Here is a 20969-nt window from a genome sequence, read left to right as displayed (position 1 = left end):
TCCCATTTAGACTTCTTCCCTGCAAATCTTGGTGCTGTTAGTGACGAGCATGGTGAAAGGTTTCACCAGGACATTGAGGTCATGGAGAAAAGGTACCAGGGCAACTGGAATCCTTCAATGTTGGCGAATTATTGTTGGACACTTAAGCGAGAAGCCTCAGACACTGAGTACAAATGAAAATCATTAACAAAATATTTTTAACTTAGTTGAACTATTGTAAAGCATCAGCACCATTATGCAATTAAACAGATTATGTTCAATAAAAGTTCATTTGTTGTTTCTCCAAATTCCTACGCAATACGAGTAGTCTAAAATTATATTTGTGTTCACCTTCAAGCAGTCTACCATAAACAAAAAAAAATTCTGAGGAAGCAACACTTTTGAAAAAAATTGTTATCCTGTTTGGCTTGGAGTTTCATTTACAAGCTCAGACTTTGGCACTCTCACCAACTACTGAAGCATCTCTAAGTATTAACTATTCATTCCTAGAAGGTTCTAGGAATTATTAGAAGTATTAGAGTACAGGAAATAGGATGTCATGTTGATGTTGGTGAGGTCTAATTTGGAGTAATGGGTACAGTTCTGGTCATCTACCTACTGGAAAGATGTAAATAAGATTGAAATAGTACAGAGAAAGTTGACTAGGATGTTGCCAGGACTGGAGGACCTGAGTTATAAGGAAAGATTGAATAGGTTGGGACTATATTCCTTGGAAACAAAGAAGATAGAGGGGAGATTTAATAGAGGTATATAAAATTATGAGGGGTATAGAAAGGGTAAATGTAAGCAGTCTTTTTCCACTGAGGTTGGGTGGGACTACAACCAAAAGTCATGGGTTAAGGGTGAAAGGTGAAAAGTTTAAGGGGAACATGAGGGGAAACTTCTTCACTCAGAGCGTTGTGAGAGTTTGGGATGAGTGGCCAGCACAAGTGGTGCATGCCAGCTTGAAATCAATGTCTAAGAGAAGTTTGGATAGGTACAAACTAGGGGAATGGACGGTATAGGGATAGGGGATATAGGGGTATATAGGTGCAGGTCGATTGAAGTAGGCAGTTTAAATGGTTTGGCATGGACAAGATTGAAGAAAGGGCCTGTTTCAGTGTTGTATTTTTCTATGACTCTTTGATTCTATCTATTAAAAGAAGCATATTTTGAGCTATAACATTGTATATATTCCTTCCACTTTAATGCTTAAGATACAAAATATTCTGCAAATGTTGGAATCTGGAGCAAAAGGCAAAATGCGGAAAGACCTCAGCTTGTCACATAGCATCTGTGAAGGCAAAGGGATCATCAATGGAGACACAAGAAACTATAGATGCTGGAAATCTGAAGCAACTCACAAAGGATCCAAAGTGCCTCAGTGGTTAAGAGAGCAGATACTGAGGGAAATGAACGGTCAGTGTTTCTGGTTGAGACCTCTCATAGTTAATAGTTCAATAGTTCCATTTACTATCAGAGAATCTATACTATATACAAATTCTTGTTCTTCGCAGACATCCACAAAAACAGAACAGTAGATAGATAGATAGATATACTTTATTAATCCCGAGGGAAATCTGGTTTCGTTACAGCCGCACCAACCAAGAATAGAGCATAAATATAGCAATACAAAAAACCCCAACAATCAAACAACAAAATGCAAACTATGCCAGATGGAAAATAAATCCAGGACCAGTCTATTGGCTCAGGGTGTCTGACCCTCCACGGGAGGAGCTGCACGTTCGATGGCCACAGGCAGGAACGACCTCCTGTGCCGCCAAGTGTTGTATCATGGTGGAATGTGGCCGAAGTCCAACGGTAAAAAGTTCAATATCCCAGAAAATGAGTGACAGTAAAAATATTAGAACTCTAAATCCCCCTTCACTCTTCTCCCACACACAAGCAGCAACTAAGCAGCAACCCTCCCTTTCCCCCAACTTATTTCAGCAAAAAGGCATCAGCACCCACCCCCACTAAGCAAGCAATAGCAAAGCCCCCAAGGGAGACCATAATCAGCAGTACAGAAAAACTGAATGTTCACACGACCAATTCCACATGCCACAGACTCTCTCTCTCGCTAATAAAAGGGCAGAGGTGTGCCACACAGCGAGGGGGGAGACCAACGAAACAAACAACTCACTGATTTACGGCACCAAAGTTTGTTACAATGCATTTTACAAGTTCTCTGCCTCGAGAATCGGCAGCAAATTCTTCCTCACCAATGAGAGAAAGATCGAGAGAGAGCGAGAGCCAGTCACTGAGTACAGTGACCTGTGACAGCTGATCTGCTGTTCCCAATATTCCATTTTCTCCAGCGACACTTCATTCAGCAGCACTAGCAAAGAACCGGCTCGTCTACAAGGCTGTGAAGCCTCAGAACCCTGAAATGCTGTTCTAGGCCATGCCCCTGGGATATCAACGAACGGCCTGTTGGCGAGCCCTAGGCGCAAATCCCTTCGCCGCAAAGAACCGCAAGTTTGAATGCAGCTGCAGGTCAAGGGCACTGACAGAACTCATCCACCCTGAAAAGGGGAAAAATAAAGAAACCTCGAAGGTAGAAGTTAAGCTGTTACCACAGATGAGCTCGAAGAAGCTGATCTGTAGCACAATCACAGAGAATAGAGTGCTAGTAGAAAGAGGTGGGAATGAGAGAGGAGGCAGAGATTGACAGGTAACACACATCAAAGTTGCTGGTGAATGCAGCAGGCCAGGCAGCACCTCTAGGAAGAGGTACAGTTGACGTTTCAAGCCGAGACCCTTCATCAGGACCAACTGAAGGAAGAGCTAGTAAGAGATTTGAAAGTGGGAGGGGGAGGGGGAGATCCAAAATGATAGGAGAAGACAGGAGGGGGAGAGACGGAGCCAAGAGCTGGACAGTTGATTGGCAAAAGGGATATGAAAGGATCATGGGACAGGAGGCCCAGGGAGAAGGAAAAGGGGGAGGGGGGGAAAACCCAGAGGATGGGCAAGGGGTATAGTCAGAGGGACAGAGGAAGAAAAAGGAGAGAGAGAGAAAGAATGTGTGTATATAAATAAATAACAGATGGGGTACGAGGGGGAGGTGGGGCATTAGCGGAAGTTAGAGAAGTCAATGTTCATGCCAGCAGGTTGGAGGCTACCCAGACAGAATATGTGTTGTTCCTCCAACCTGAGTGTGGCTTCATCTTTACAGTAGAGGAGGCCGTGGATAGACATGTCAGAATGGGAATGGGATGTGGAATTAAAATGTGTGGCCACTGGGAGATCCTGCTTTCTCTGGCGGACAGAGCGTAGGTGTTCAGCAAAGCGGTCTCCCAGTCTGCGTCGGGTCTCGCCAATATATAAAAGGCCATATCGGGAGCACCGGACGCAGTATATCACCCCAGTCGGCTCACAGGCGAAGTGTCGCCTCACCTGGAAGGACTGTCTGGGGCCCTGAATGGTGGTGAGGGAGGAAGTGTAAGGTCATGTGTAGCACTTGTTCCGCTTGGTAGATCCGAGAGAGGACTGGGATGGTGGAATGAGATGGTGGAGTTGGATGCCTGGGGAAGAGAGAAAAAAAGGAGGCAGATGTAGCTGAATGGTGGGGTGAGGGAAGGTGAGGTAAAAATCCTGGGGCATTCCGGTAGCTTAGTGGCTAGCATTATGCTATAACAGTGCTAGTGACCCTGTCTCTAAGGAGTTTGTACATTTTGCCTGTGACAGCGTTGGTTTCTTCTTGGTGCTCCAGTTCCCTCCTACATTCCAAAGATGTATGGGTTAGTAGGTTATTTGGCCACATGGATACGATTGGGCCGCGCGCAGGCTTGTTGGGCTGGAAGCACCTGTTCCTGTGCTGACTCTCTAAAAACCAATAACAGCCTGAAGGTGAAACAGAAAAGAGTGCAGTTGCTGGAATCTGACAGGAAAGGAAGGTGCTAAGTGGAACCAGATAAGAGAAGGGATGATGGGCAAATGGGACCATTTGGAACAAGGGAATGAAGCAGGTGATGTAGTGCAGGGTGGGGGGAAGTATCAGAAGAAGAGAGGAAACAGCACACAGGGTGTGGGTTACCTAAAATTGGAAAGCTCAATATTTGTTCTGTTGGATTGTAGACTAATGACAATCAGGTAAAATTGTTCTTCTAGCCTGGCCAGTGGAGACGTCCGAGGACTGACAGGTCACTATGGGAATGGGGAGTGGAATTGAACTGACTAGGAATAGGGAGCCTGAGATGGCCACTGTGAAACAGAGCACAGTTACACCAGTACCTGAGGAATTCTGCAGATCAGGCATCATCTACAGAGAGGAGCAAACAGTTGGCATTTCAGGTTGAGACCCTTCCTGTGGTAGATTGTGTGTATTCCTTAAGAAGTCCAGCATTCGCTGAATCTGTTGTGTTTAGGCTTTGCAGAGCACAGGTATTTTGTAAGTTGGTTCTTGGTCTCACTAATGAAGGGGAGCTACATCAAGAGCACTGAATGAAGTAAAATTTGTAACATGAGCAGTTGAACCTACTTGGCTGCGTCACAGTCTGGTATGGGGGACACTGCACAAGATCGAAATAAGCTGCATAAAGTTGTAAACTCAGTCAGCTCCATCATGGGCACCAGCTTCTCCAGCATCCAAGACATCTTCAAGGAGTGATACCTCAAAAGGGCGGTGTCCATCATTAAGGACACCCATTACCCAGGACATGCCCTCTTCTCATTGCTACCATCAGGGAGGAGGTACAGGAGCCTGCAGGCACACATAGATAGATAGATAGATAGATATACTTTATTGATCCCGAGGGAAATTGGGTTTCGTTACAGCCGCACCAACCAAGAATAGAGCATAAATATAGCAATACAAAAACCACAAACACTCAAACAACAAAATTCAAGCTATGCCAGATGGTAAATAAGTCCAGATGGAAATAAGTCCAGGACCAGCCTATTGGCTCAGGGTGTCTGACCCTCCACGGGAGGAGCTGCAAAGTGCGATGGTCACAGGCAGGAAAAACCTCCTGTGATGCCCAGTGTTGTATCCCGATGGAATATGGCCGGGGTCCAACAGCAAAAAGTTCAATATCCAGTCTACAAACACGTTCCTCGATCGTAATATGACCCGGATTGCACCATCCATTGTTAACCAGAACAGTAAGCACTCAACTCCTTTATGCTTACCGCTCTCAGTGCACTTCCGATCAGCCCGAATGGTCTGGAAGCCCTCCATGGAAAAGATTTGATCAGATATGTCAGCGATGATAGGGCAAGCATCAAAAAGGGCCACTTTTCAACATAATTGTATAAGGGCTAAGAGAGTTGTAAAAGAGCGCCTGAAGGCTTTGTGTGTCAATGCAAGGAGCATTTGTAACAAGGTGGATGAATTGAAAGTGCAGATTGTTATTAATGATTATGATATAGTTGGGATCACAGAGACATGGCTCCAGGGTGACCAAGGATGGGAGCTCAACGTTCAGGGTTATTCAATATTCAGGAGAGATAGACATGAAAGAAAAGGAGGTGGGGTGGCGTTGCTGGTTAAAGATGAGATTAATGCAATAGAAAGGAAGGACATAAGCGGAGAAGATGTGGAATCGATATGGGTAGAGCTGCGTAACACTAAGGGGCAGAAAACGCTGGTGGGAGTTGTGTACAGGCCACCTAACAGCAGTAGTGAGGTCGGAGATGGTATTAAACAGGAAATTAGAAATGTGTGCAATAAAGGAACAGCAGTTATAATGGGTGACTTCAATCTACATGTAGATTGGGTGAACCAAATTGGTAAAGGTGCTGAAGAAGAGAATTTCTTGGAATGTATGCGGGATGGTTTTTTGAACCAACATGTCGAGGAACCAACTAGAGAGCAGGGTATTCTGGACTGGGTTTTGAGCAATGAGGAAGGGTTAATTAGCAATCTTGTCGTGAGAGGCCCCTTGGGTAAGAGTGACCATAATATGGTGGAATTCTTCATTAAGATGAAGCGTGACATAGTTAATTCAGAAACAAAGGTTTTGAACTTAAAGAGGGGTAACTTTGAAGGTATGAGACATGAATTAGCTAAGATAGACTGGCAAATGACACTTAAAGGACTGACGGTGGATATGCAATGGCAAACATTTAAGGATTGCATGGATGAGCTACAACAATTGTTCATCTCAGTTTGGCAAAAGAATAAATCAGGGAAGGTAGTGCACCCGTGGCTGACAAGAGAAATTAGGGATAGTATCAATTCCAAAGAAGAAGCATACAAATTAGCCAGAAAAAGTGGCTCACCTGAGGACTGGGAGAAATTCAGAGTTCAGCAGAGGAGGGCAAAGGGCTTAATTAGGAAGGGGAAAAAAGATTATGAGAGAAAACTGGCAGGGAACATAAAAACTGACTGTAAAAGCTTTTATAGATATGTAAAAAGAAAAAGACTGGTAAAGACAAATGTAGGTCCCCTACAGACAGAAACAGGTGAATTGATTATGGGGAGCAAGGACATGGCAGACCAATTGAATAATTACTTTGGTTCTGTCTTCACTAAGGAGGACATAAATAATCTTCCAGAAATAGTAGGGGACAGAGGGTCCAGTGAGATGGAGGGACTGAGCGAAATACATGTTAGTAGGGAAGTGGTGTTGGGTAAATTGAAGGGATTAAAGGCAGATAAATCCCTAGGGCCAGATGGTCTGCATCCTAGAGTGCTTAAGGAAGTAGCCCAAGAAATAGTGGATGCATTAGTGATAATTTTTCAAAACTCGTTAAATTCTGGACTAGTTCCTGAGGATTGGAGGGTGGCTAATGTAACCCCACTTTTTAAAAAAGGAGGGAGAGAGAAACCGGGGAATTATAGACCGGTTAGCCTAACGTCGGTGGTGGGGAAACTGCTAGAGTCAGTTATCAAAGATGTGATAACAGCACATTTGGAAAGCGGTGAAATGATCAGACAAAGTCAGCATGGATTTGTGAAAGGAAAATCATGTCTGATGAATCTCATAGAATTTTTTGAGGATGTAACTAGTAGAGTGGATAAGGGACAACCAGTGTATGTGGTATATTTGGATTTTCAAAAGGCTTTTGACAAGGCGAAAAAGGCGAATGGTATGCTGGCATTTATAGCGAGAGGATTCGAGTACAGGAGCAGGGAGGTACTACTGCAGTTGTACAAGGCCTTGGTGAGACCACACCTGGAGTATTGCGTGCAGTTTTGGTCCCCTAATCTGAGGAAAGACATCCTTGCCATAGAGGGAGTACAAAGAAGGTTCACCAGATTGATTCCTGTGATGGCAGGACTTTCATATGAAGAAAGACTGGATGAACTGGGCTTGTACTCGTTGGAATTTAGAAGATTGAGGGGGGATCTGATTGAAACGTATAAAATCCTAAAGGGATTGGACAGGCTAGATGCAGGAAGATTGTTCCCGATGTTGGGGAAGTCCAGAATGAGGGGTCACAGTTTGAGGATAAAGGGGAAGCCTTTTAGGACCGAGATTAGGAAAAACTTCTTCACACAGAGAGTGGTGAATCTGTGGAATTCTCTGCCACAGGGAACAGTTGAGGCCAGTTCATTGGCTATATTTAAGAGGGAGTTAGATATGGCCCTTGTGGCTATGGGGGTCAGGGGGTATGGAGGGAGGGCTGGTTGCAGGGTTCGGAGTTGGATGATCAGCCATGATCATACTGAATGGTGGTGCAGGCTTGATGGGCTGAATGGCCTACTCCTGCACCTATTTTCTATGTTTCTATGTTTCTATGATTCAGGAACAGCTACTTTCTCTCTGTCATTAAATTCCCAAAATGACATTGAACCAATGAACAATGCCTCACTACTTTTTTCTCTCTTTCTGCCCTACTTATTTAATTTAATATTTTTATTGTGTGTGTATATTTATTTATTTATTTATACATACACACACAGTTTTTATTATATATTGCAATGTACTGCTGACACATAACAACAAATTTCATGACATATACAATGATATTAAACCTGATTCTGATTCTAAGCTTGACGGGCCATTGGGGTCCCTGGATGATGGTGAAGGAGGAGGTGTAGGGACAAGTAACACATCTCCCATGATTCAAGGAAAGTGCTGGGGAACAGGGATGTTTGGGTCGATATGGATGAGTAAACAGGGGAGTCATGGAGAGAGTGTATCCTGTGGAAAGTAGAAAGGACCAGGAATGGGACAATGCAACTGGCAGTGGACTAATTTTCATTCAATGTTGTAGATATCCATTATTTGTTGGTGTTAGTTGTGTGTCCCTTAAGTTAACTGCTTTCATCAAAATTGCTCAGCTTCAACCTGAAGAATTTTTGGCTAATGCAAATTTGTACTTAGGTAATATGAATGCAGAATGACCTCATTCCAATTACATTTACATAACTGCAGCCAAAATTCATTACTCTAAACTTGTGGAATCTAAAAGAAAGCAATCTTATCAGAAACTCATCAAATTCAAGATTTGTTTTTCTAATCTAGGTTTAGAACAGCTTTGCTGATTATACAACACTTTACGCCAGACTTTTAAAAAATGGATTTTCAAAAAAGATATTTATAATAAGGAATGCTAGAGCAAGTCTTTAGCCCATTTCCCCTGTTTACATAATTAATAACTGCCAAGTTCATGTTGTATACCAGGGCTAAAAAAAGCTCTTAGCAGATGATGTCCAATTTAACCTATTAACAGTGCTGGATTTGCAATGAGCAAATGAAACAAGTTAGACATTTTCAATGCTTTCACCTTGGAGGATTACCTTAGGTGGCTTGGGTGGGAGGGGAACGTGGAGAGGATTCTAACTGCTGCATCACCGTCTGGCATGGGGGTGGAGGGGGGTGACTACTGCACAGGATTGAAGTAATCTGCAGAGAGATGTAAACTTAGTCAGCTCCATCATGAGCACTCGCCTCGGTAGTATCCAAGACATCTTCAAGAAGTGATGCCTCAAAAAAGCTGCGTCTATCATTAAGCACCCCCATCACTCAGGACATACCTTGTTCTCCTTGCTACCATCAGGGAGGAGGCCTGAAGGCACACACTCAATGACATGACTCAAGAACATCTTGTTCCCCTCTGCCGTCAGATTTCCGAATCAACATTTGGACATAGAGCCCATTGACACTACCTTACTACTTCTTTATTTCTATTTTTACACTGCTATAGATATCTACTTACTGTAATACATAGTTTTTTTCTATTATTATATATTGCATTGTACTGCTGCAAAGTCAGCAAATTTCATGACATATGCTGGTGATATTACATCTGATTCTGATTCTGAAGAAAAGCAATGAGCAAGTTGTCAGGAAAATAGGTGATTGTCCTCATGAAGGGTCTTGGTCCAAAAAGGCGACTCCTATTCCATTCCATAGGTGCTGCCTGACCTGCTGAGTTCCTCCATCTTTTTTCTGTCTGTCAATCTAGATTTCCAGCATCTGTAGAATATTGTGTGTTAAAATAGATGATTAGTTTTTTTTCAACATTAAACTCACACATCCATGAAGAGTTATACAAAACATCTAATTTAAGAACAGAAGAAACCCCAAAAACAGTAGTCAGCCAACCGGACTCCTGAGTCTATTCCGCCAGTAATAAGATCATGGCTGACCTGATGGCAGGTCAGCTCCTCTGGACGGAATCTGGCTTTTCTGATGGCCTGATTCGCCTCCTTCGACCGGACGGCCCTATTTGACTCCCTCAGCCCAAAGGCCCAACTCGCCTCCCTCGCCTTCTCCGGTTGGCTACTATGAGCAATGCTCGCTGATGTGCTAAAACTACCATATGCTTAGTTATTAAAGTCAAGAATAGTCTTACTATGTATTAAAACACATTTAACAAAGGAAAAAGCACTTTTGGTTGGCCCCAAGAGGCTGCTGTGTGTATGCGCACCACCATCTTACCTAGATGGAGAATAATCCAAAATAATGTCAAAGATCGAGCTTTTTATACTTACCTTTACCATTTTATCAGACATTGCCATGTCTCTATCATACCTCCTTCCTTGTATCATAATTCCCATTTACTGCTAAGATATTTTGATGCCAAATTTAGTTCCGAAGCACAAGACAGAAATTTCACAAGTATTGGTGAAATGACCAAGGAAGCCAACAGCAATTACTGCTTGGATTAGAATGTCATAATTTGGCATTTTTAAACAACCCATGGCAACCTAATAATTTCAACGGCACAAAGATATTAAAATAATATAATTAACTCTGTATTAGGACTGTGTAGTTTTACAATGTACAGCTAATCTGTTTCTGATAGGAGTGGAAATAACAAATAAATTGAATTCATATTGTGGGATCCTTGTGATTTTAAGTGAGGTAATGCTCATATTAAAATAATGGAAGAACAAATTCATTGTTTGCTAATAACCTCTCATGTAATTTTGAGTCTAAAGATAAATGACTGTGGTGAATAAGCAACATATGGCATATGACTCATCTTCCAAAACAGTTACTCACCAGTAACTAGCCAGAGGCAATATTTTTTCTATGTGTTATCTTTGAGACCTATAAAGAAAACTCTTCCCTCTTATTAATTAGAAAAGAAAGCATTACCTTTGAGAACTGGATGAACTGGCAATATAGCATAAAATTTTTACTCCCAGTCACTTAACCAGGAAAGGAAGATTAGTTTTACTTGGTAAAAATGTCCAGAAATTCATGTGTGTACAATGGAATTTCATCTGAAACCTAATTAGTGTCATAGAGTCACAGAAAAGTACAGAATGGAAACAGGCCATTTGGCCCATCTGGCCTGTGCCAAACCATTTAAACTGCCTAGTCTCATTAACCCGCACTGGGACCATAGCGCTCCATAACCCTACCATCCATGCACCAATCCTAACTTCTCTTAAACATTGAAACTGAGCTTTCCTTCACCACTTGTGCAGACAGCCCCCTGAGCAAAGAAGTTTCCCCTCATGTTCCTCTTAAAATTTTCACCTTTCACCTTTAACCCATGACCTCCAGTTGTAGTCGCAACCAACCTCAGAGGAAAAAGTCTGCTTGCATTTACCCTATCTATAGCCTTCATGATTTTGTATACCTCCACCAAATTTCCTCTGATCTTCTACGTTTCAAGGAATAAAATCTTAACTTATTCAATTTTTCCTTATCTCAGATCTTCATCCATAACCGTACCATCCATGAACGGATCCTAACTTCTCTTAAACACTGAAATTGATATTCTCTGCACTCTTTCAGCCCTATTTACATCTTTCCTATGGGTAAGTGACCAAAACTACATGTAATACTCCAAATAAGACGAAGTGAAATATTGCGGAATATTGGTAGCTTGGGTTGGCTATTTGAAAGCTTGGCAAAATGTTTGCAGACATTTCGGCTCCAATAGAGAAGCCATCATCTGTGTGCAGTTGAAGGACTGCACACTGATAATGACTTCTCGATTGGAGCCAAAACATCTGCAAATATTTTGCCAAACTCAGCGATCAATCAAACTTCCAATTTAAGCTAAATTGCTAAACATGAGAGCAGTGTAGCCCATGACATTTATCAAAGCTTCTCATAAGTAAAATATGCTGATATTTGGAAACCATGGGAAAATACAATGATATCAATTGTTGTGTAGGAAGTCATTGTTATCATTCACATGTTCTTCTACCCTAAATACATGGTTTGTGAATAATGTGAGTCTGAAATGATACAGAGTGAAGAGGTTTCATAGAGGATTCAAAGTTCAGTTTATTGTTATGTACACAAGTACATATACGCACAGGTTCAATGAAAAACTTACCTGCAACAGCATTACTGGCACATAGCATCAAAAATATAACATTCACAAAAAATATAGACGTAAATTATACAGAATTTCAAAAAGAAAGAACACAAGAGTCACCATGGTAGCCTATCGGCAGCGTGATGCTTCTACACTCTGCAGAAATTGTCTGCTTGGCGTCAATGGTGGCATCACCAGGACTTGTGATCTGCACCAGCTGCTCATGTGACCATCCACCACCTGCCCCCATGGCTTCATGTGACCCTGATCGGGGGGCTAAGCAGGTGCTGTACCTTGCCCAAGGGTGAACTGCAGGCTCATCGAGGGAAGGAACGCCTTACACCTCCGTTGATAGAGAAGTATCCCCACCCCATAATCCAGGGCTTTATTACAAGAGAATTTAAATATACAAGTAGAGACAACTTGCTGTCATTATGTATTCAGCCTTGTTTTTATTGAATAGCGCAAGAGAACAAATGGCCTATTTCTGTTTCTAATTCTCATGTTCTTCTTGAAGGATCAGGTGTCAGATGAAAGGTAAAGGCTTCCTGTTTTGTTAGCTTAAGGCCAACCCAATCCACACTACTAATGGATGCTTTAGCAACAATCTCAATGTGGATCTGAGGTTCTCTACTTCAAGGGCAAAGCTTTTCTTTGGGCAGCCTGTGAAGTGCGAAGTGCCATTTGACTGTAATGGCCACTGTCCTACATACGCAATGTAGATAATTGTGAAGTAACATCAGTTATCAGTTAGAGGTTGGAGAACATACCCATGCGTGCCTTTACTCTCTTCAGGAAAAATATGCTACAAAGTATATTTGAGGTGGCACGGTAGCGTAGTGGTTAGCACAATGCTTTACAGTGCCAGCGACCCAGGTTCAATTCCCACCTCTGTGTCCGTAAGGAGTTTGTACTTCCTCCTCATGACCATGTGGGTTTACTCAGGGTGCTTCATCTTCCTCCCACAGTCCAAAGATGTACCAGTTACTAGGTTGATAGGTCATTATAAGTTGTCCCATAATTAGGCCGAATTGGTAGCTGCTGGATGGTGCGGCTTGAAAGACTGGAAGGACCTATTCCGTGCTGTATCTCAAAAAATATTTAACTTCTGGTTAAGATGGCGCTACTGGCCTTGTGTGACAGCTTCTGGTAGTCAAAGGGCTGAGAAATCTGACTAAAAACATCACTAAAAATACCTATTCTGAGGAAATAATTTTAAAGTATCGACACAAACAGTGAAGGAGAGAACCATAGTAAGGCGAGCTCAGGGGATGAGCAGAGATGGTGTGTTGCAGAATCCCAGGCAGAGAAGTTCCGATGTTCATTCAACTGGCCCGGGTGCAAGGTTGGATCGCACTGGGCACCGGGCTTATTTGAAGAGCTTGAGAGCAGCTTCGGGCTGAGGAGTAAAATCAGGGCTTGGAGTGAGTTGCTGGACAGCGTGGTCTAGGCCTGGGGCTTTTTGAGAGCAGCAGTGCCTGAGTCCTATTACGAAGTACAATGCGCTGTTTGGGCAATTTAAATGCTGGCCCAGATCGGAGGCGAGAGCCGATTTCACTCGCTCTCCACAAACTTCACTCTTCTATCTAGCGCGATGGACTCTTTCACTGTCTGTTGTTTGGTGAATTTAAAAGCTGGTCCAGATAAGCTGAAAAGACAGGGCAACACACACAAAATGCTGGAGGAACTCAGCAGGCCAGGCAGCATTTTGTGTGTGTGTGTTGCTTGGATTTCCAGAATCTGCACTTCCGCTTGTTTCTGAAAAGATAGGGCGTCGGTTGGGGCGGGAGCCAATTCTGATCATTCTCTGCAATGGTCATCTCCATGGCACTGAGGCTATGAAGACTGGCCCAGCTGCTGTGCTCCATGCCCACTAATATGATGAACTGATAAGCTCGGTTTAGGGGTCGACTCCGGGCTGCTCCAGAGTTCAGATCTGAGGACTCAATTTTGGTTCAGGATGCTGTTGTTCACTTCAATTGTCTGCACAATTTTTTTTCTTTTGTGCATCAAGCATTGGTCTTTTTTTAAACTTTTATTCTATTTTTTCTTTAATTGGGTTCTTTTGGGTTTCTTGCTTTGTGGCTACCTACGGACAAGCAAATCTCAAGTTGTATAATTTACACATTCTTTGATAATAAATGGATCTTGAAATAACAAATAAAAATTTAAAAAGTGGCCTTACAAGTCCAAGTAGTGGTTTCCATGGGATACCTGCCAGACAATCATTTAGAGAAGTTTGTGCTTCTCTTGAAACTACAGACCTCCTTTTGTTCTTGATTCTGTGCACAAAGTCCATTATTTGATTTATTAACTCCTATGATGCTTTAAGGCTGTGGAGATCAGGGAAACACATCCCACAGCCTCAAGCTGCATATATCTCACAGTGATTCAGTTCAGCTTGTGACTTTATGCAAACAAATATTTCTGTGTGATTAGGAATCCCAAAACAATTGTATCTATTTATGAATAAACTTGAGAACTGGAAAATAAAATGGTTGCAAAATAGCCATGACACATTTTCTGCTGAACAAGGAGACACTTTCACGTTTTCAAAAGGATTATTTAAAATTTAGATTTTTGATCTCATGTGGATTCAGAAATGAATTTTAGAATTTCACAAGATGTGCTTTAAATTAATTTAAATAAACTGGCAACTTCAAGTAGCAATGATTTGCTGTGTGTGTATTTTGCTCTTCCATTGTATTGATTGGATAAAAGATATAATTAATGATAATTATCACTGACATTTAAACCTTGGATTTCTGCGATAATTACCATAGATTCTTAAAAATCTGGACTTCCGGCTGCGAGGATGGCACCTCTACAGTTCATATGTTTCTATTTACCCTCCGGTTTCCTGTTTTATTCAGTCTCATGGTCTCTTTGTGAAGCGCACACACACACACACGCACACATATGCACACTCACACACACATACATGCATATACATATTGTGATTAATTATGAGCAAAATCTCACAAATGCTCCAACTAATTATTTTAGAAGATATCAATGAGAGTTTTATTTTTCTCCTTGCATGAGAAAATGTCTTTGCTTCCAGCAAGGTTTCCTTCACAAGCATAAACTAGAGCTCAGCAAATTGTGGGAATCAACCTTTCTACCAGTATGCTATGGTACTATGTTTGGCATTCTTCACTTGTGGATCTGGAGAGTTATTGTTGGCTGGCTATTTTCCCGCGAGGAAAATCACAGCCTAGTTCATTAGTTCTCTCATCTAATATCCATACAGGTCAGCGGTTAAGAACAAACAGCAAGGACCCTTGTCATTTTTACTCCTTCATAATCCAGAGTTGCTGATATTAATTGCAGTGCTCCATCAGCACAGTGACTGGCGTTGGCTCATTCAGCACACACTAGGAAGTGAACCTAGAACTTTCCTGCACTGTTTAATTCATCACAAACTATTGCACATGTTGTTTTGTCCTCCAGCTTAGCGCTCCCGTACTACAAACCCTCTGCAGGGAAGCCTTCACCAAACCTGGGCTAAAACTGCTATCTATGTGACCACAGCGCAAAATGACACTTGGGGAATGACAGAATGCTTGAATAAGCTTGGAAGTTATTTTTCGTTTTAACAAACTGTCAAGAGGTAATGAAATGCATACAAATGAGTGAGAATTCCCCGGAGTACTGAACTGAGAATCACTTCACGACCTCTCACAGCAATTTAATTTGTGAGTTAAACGAATTACTAGCTTCCCATTCTAAAAAGGCAGCACTGAAAGGTAAGGCATGCCCATGCATAAAATAACTATTATATTTCGTTTTATAATGTTCCTTTGTATTTGAACTAAGGATATGTTAAACCAAAAAATAACATGCGAACTAAACATGGAGAGAATCACTGAAGGCTAAGATTGCAGATCAGATTCTTAAATGTTCACGTTATTCCTCAATGATAATTTACTCTAAAGTTAAGCTTCAATTATAACTATCCAGCTGTCACTTTAAAACAAAAGAGTAATTAAAATTGGAAAAACATTTTTTATTTTAATGTCAGCTGTTTTTTGCATGATTATTCATATAGGAGACACCACTGTTCTCACAGAAGCAGAAGGCATGAATGAATTAGTCAGTGGGAATTTAAATCAGTCTGAACCATGAGAGAAGATGCTGCTGCAGTCTCAGCAGTGGTAGATGTAATGAAGATCCCAGTTGAACAAAAGCAGATGATAAGGAGGGTGCAGTACAACAGCAATCATAATTCTATTCTTTTTAAATGGTTATGAAATGAGATAGACAGGAATTTGCCAACGTTTGGAGAGGTTGTTTGCAGGTAAGTGGGAGGCTTTCAAAAAGTGTGTTCCAGTTCAATGCAAACGACAGGAATTCTGCAGATGCTGGAAATTCAAGAAACACACATCAAAGTTGCTGGTGGACACAGCAGGCCAGGCAGCATCTCTAGGAAGAGGTACAGTCGACATTTCAGGCCGAAACCCTTCGTCAGGACCCTGACAAAGGGTCTCGGCCTGAAACGTCGACTGTACCTCTTCCTAGAGATGCTGCCTGGCCTGCTGTGTCCACCAGCAACTTTGATATGTGTTGTTCCAGTTCAATGTGTTCCTTTTATAATAAAAGGTAAAGTTGACATTATTAGCGGACCATACTGATGATGGATATTGAGGTTCTGGTCAGGAAAAAGAAGAAGGCATATGCCAGGTATAGACCGTTGAGATCAAGCAAGTCTCTCGAGAAGGAGAAGGAATGTAGGAGTAAGCTTTTCAAGGAAATCAGGAGTGCAAAATGGGGGCAGGAGATTCTAATAGGCTGGGTTGATCAGGTCCAAAAAGACCCAAACCAATTCAAGTGTGCAGGAGATGTGGTAATAAGTGTAGAGGCTCAACAAAGTAATTTAAGCCTAATTTATTATCATAAAATAGAAAGCACAAAATAAACCACATTAAATAGGACGTAGTAAATTACAAAGATTTCAGGACTCATGACTCTTAGTCTCCGCTTCACTGTCACTGTTGTTGGAAGGCTTGATTGTCGCTGTTGTTGAGGGAACTCTGAATTCCGACTTGTGAAACTACCCTAGGTCTGGGCCGTAGGCACCAATCGATCGTGATTATTTGGTCTAGGTGAAATCAGCAAACATTTAACAAACCCACTGTTCGACTTGTACAGACACCTTGACAACTTACATGCTGCAAGCTCCCAAATAGTTAAAAGTGTCACTTGGAGCTGTTCAGACTTTCATCCAGTATTTTACAAAATTTAATACACCACAACGCAGAGATACCTTTGCCAGAGAAGGCAAAAGAGAATTCTAAAAAATTCTCTAAGTATATTAAGAACAACTGTGTTCTGCCATTTCCCACTTATTGTAAGTGGCTGGCTGAAGAATTGGAAGTGAGGTGATAGAAGAGTAGGTCACTGGAAATAAGTGGGACAATGGGAATGCTCAGAAAGACAGCATAGTTTTGATGAACCGTATGGTTTGCTTGGATTTGTTATGAAATATGGAAATTATGAGACCTTTCAGAAACATGAATCCTGACAGGATTAGCCAGTCACCTGGGGGATAATGGATTAATTATGCTTAATCTCTTCAATGCGAGTTTTTGATGTGGTATCAAATAGAATTGATTCGGGTAACATAGTCAATATAGTGCATGTGCTCTTCCTGAAGACTTTTATTAAGGTGCTATGAGACGAGGGAACATAATGCTCCCATACTAACTACTCTACACTGCCTTCATGTATCCTTTAGAATTGATTTTAAAGTTCTCTTACTTGTTTTTAAAACTTTTAATGGTCTGAGACCAGAATACATCACAGAATCATTTTAGTTTTATAATCCTGCTCAGTCTCTCAGATCTTCTTCTGCTGGTCTCTTAAACAATCTTCTTCACAACATAATTGGAAAGTCAGCTTTTTGAACCATGCTCCTAAACTGTGGAATTCAACACCTAAAACTATAATGCATGCAGAATCAGATGACACTTCTAAACACCACCAGCTCAAAACCTACTTCTTTAACCTTGCATTCAACTAATAATTTTTTGTATTTTATTTTCATATTTGTGCTTTGAACTACATCATCTGTATAATAAATATAGAAGCATAGAAAACCTACAGCACAATACAGGCCCTTCGGCCCACAAAGTTGTGCTGAGCATGTCCCTACCTTAGAAATTACTAGGGTTACCCATAGCCCTCTATTTTTCTAAGCTGCATGTACCTATCCTGAAGTCTCTTAAAAGACCCTATCGTATCCGCCTCCACCACCGTTGCCGGCAGCCCATTCCACACACTCACCACTCTCTGCATAAAAAACTTACCCTTGACATCTCCTTTGTACCTACTCCCAAGCACCTTAAACCTGTGCCCTCTTGTAGCAGCCACTTCAGCCCTGGGAAAAAGCCTTTGACTATCCACATAATCAATGCCTCTGATCATCTTATACTCTTCTATCAGGTCACCTCTCATCCTCCGACGCCCCAAGGAGGAAAGGCCGAGTTCACTCAACCTATCAATGTTCCCTAATCCAGGCAACATCCTTGTAAATCTCCTCTGCACCCTTCCTATGGTTTCCATTATCCTTCCTGTAGTGAGGCGACCAGAGCTGAGCACAGTACTCCAAGTGGGGTCTGACCAGGGTCCTATATAGCTGCAACATTACTTCTCGGCTCCTAAATTCAATTCCACTATTGATGAAGGCCAATACACCGTATGTCTTCTTAACCACAGAAACTCTATAAATAAAATTATTGTTATTGTTATTATTGTTATATTTTTATTTTTTCTCAGCTCAAGCTGGCAAAACCTGAGGTACGGACACAGTCAAGCATACTCATTTCTCAAGTGCTAGAAACTTTTGAATAATTCTAGTGGTGTTTTGTCTTGGGAGTTTCTATAGATTTACATACATATTGCTGTGTAGGCCTGATTGTTTAACGCTATTGTGTCATGGCTTTGGGATGATACCAGTTGTAGATATTACTATTGGGACAATGTATAGCCTGTTCATGTTCCATAGTCTTTCAATTTCCTCTTTTATTTCAGTATATCGCTTGTGGTTTTCCCTTTCTGATTTCTGTATGTTATGTGTGTTTGGAATGGCTATATCTATTAAGTAAGTTGTTCTTGCTTGCTTATCCTTTAGTATTATATCTGAATGGTTATTATGGTTTGTCCTCTCTGTGATAATGGGTAATAATGGATTGGTCATAATCTAATCTGTAGGACTCTTAAACTGGATTAGGCTTGTATTTATAATAAAGGATGGTGTCTTTTAAGAGTTTATATTTTAATGCAAAACGTTAGTGTATGATATTTGCCACTTGACTGAGCCTGTGTAAGTAATCAGAGTGAGTTAAACTGCTGCAGGATCCTATAACATGTTGGATTGTCTCTGGTTTCTCTTGGTATTTTCTGCATTTATCGTCTTGAATTTCTCAGTCTCTTACTACGTATTTTTGATAATTATTTGAGTTAATCACCTGGTCCTGTATTGCCACTAGGACCCCTTCTGTTTCTGGGAAAATATCTCCTCCTCTGAGCCAGATATTTGATGCTTCCTTGTCAACGTCAAGTCTGCTCAGATCGTGGAGGGTCATGTTCTTCCATTTGTTAGCTTTTTTCTCCAGTAGTGATAATTTCTTCATTTTTTCTGTGTTATACTTTCATTTAAGTGTAGTGGTGTGTACTCCTTATCAGAATTGCATATCCTTGCGTGGAGTGCTGAATCCTGATTTCATTGATGAAAATATATCCTTAGAAGTTTTATCTGACTGTTGTGTAGATTTTTAATGTCCATTATTCCTCTTCCAAGGTAGTGTTAAACTAAGGGTGTTTGAGTGTACATAGTGTTTTCTAAAATTTCTCATTTTAGTTCTTATTTTTCTTTGTAAATTTTCCAAATACGTTTTGGACCACTGGATATTATGCCAAAAGAATACCTTTATTTGGGTATAGTGAAAGTTTTCATAACCTTTGTTAGAGTTTTAGCATTGAACTTTGTTTGAAAGATTTTTTTTAAGCCTTGAAATAAATTCTATTGAAAGTTTTCCTTTTACTGCACTATGATCTATTTGCTTTTCTTGTTGATATCCTAGAATCTTAAATGGACCATGACCATAAGACATAGGAACAGAATTAGGCCATTCAGCCCATTGAGTCTGCTCTGCCATTCCATCATGGCTGATCCCGGATCCCACTCAACCCCATACACCAGCCTTCTCACCATATCCTTCGATGCCCTGACTGATCAGGAAACAATCAATTTCCACCTTAAATATACGCACGGACTTGGCCTCCACTGCACTCTGTGGCAGAGCATTCCACAGATTCACTTCCCTCTGGCTAAAAAAATTCCTCCTTACCTCTGTTCTAAAGGGTCACCCCTCAATTCCGAGGCTGTGCCCTCTAATTCTGGATACCTCCATGAAAGGAAACATCCTCTCCACATGCACCCTATCTAGTCCTTTCAACGTTCAGTAGCTTTCATTGAGATCCCTGTGCATTCTTCTAAATTCCAGAGAGTACAGGCCCAAAGCTGCCAAATGCTTCTCATATCTTTACCGCTTCATTCCTGCAATCATCCTCGTGAACCTCCTCTGGACTCTCTCCAATGACAACACATTCTTTCTGAGATATGAGGCCCAAAACTGTTGACAATACTAAAAGTGCGGCTCAGCACCATCTCCTTGCTTTTATATTCTATTCTCCTTGAACTAAATATCAACATTGCATTTGCCTTCTTTGCCATGGACTCAACCTGTAAAATAACACTCTGGGAATTTTGCATGAGGTCTCCCAAGTCCCTCTGCACCTCTGATGTTTGAACCTTCTCCCCATTTAGATAATAGTCTGAACTATAGTTCCTTTTACCAAAATTTTACCAAAATCAAGCATTTTCCAACATTAGAAACATAGAAATAGAAAATAGGTGCAGGAGTAGGCCATTCAGCCCTTCGAGCCTGCACCACCATTCAGTATGATCATGGCTGATCATCCAACTCAGAACCCTGTACCTGCCTTCTCTCCATACCCCCTGATCCCTTTAGCCACAAGGGCCATATCTAACTCCCTCTTAAATAATGCCAATGAACTGGCCTCAACTGTTTCCTGTGGCAGAGCATTCCACGGATTCACCACTCTCTGTATGAAGAAATTTTTCCTAATCTCGGTCCTAAAAGGCTTCCCATTTATCCTCAAACTGTGACCCCTCGTTCTGGACTTCCCCCAGCATCAGGAACAATCTTCCTGCATCTAGCCTGTCCAATCCCTTTAGGATTTTATACGTTTCAATAAGATCTCCCCTGAATCTTCTAAATTCCAAAGAG

Source organism: Mobula birostris, chromosome 9 (genome assembly GCF_030028105.1).
Source record: "Mobula birostris isolate sMobBir1 chromosome 9, sMobBir1.hap1, whole genome shotgun sequence".
NCBI classification, from domain to species: Eukaryota; Metazoa; Chordata; class Chondrichthyes; order Myliobatiformes; family Myliobatidae; genus Mobula; species Mobula birostris.
This window is presented reverse-complemented; position numbering follows the sequence as displayed.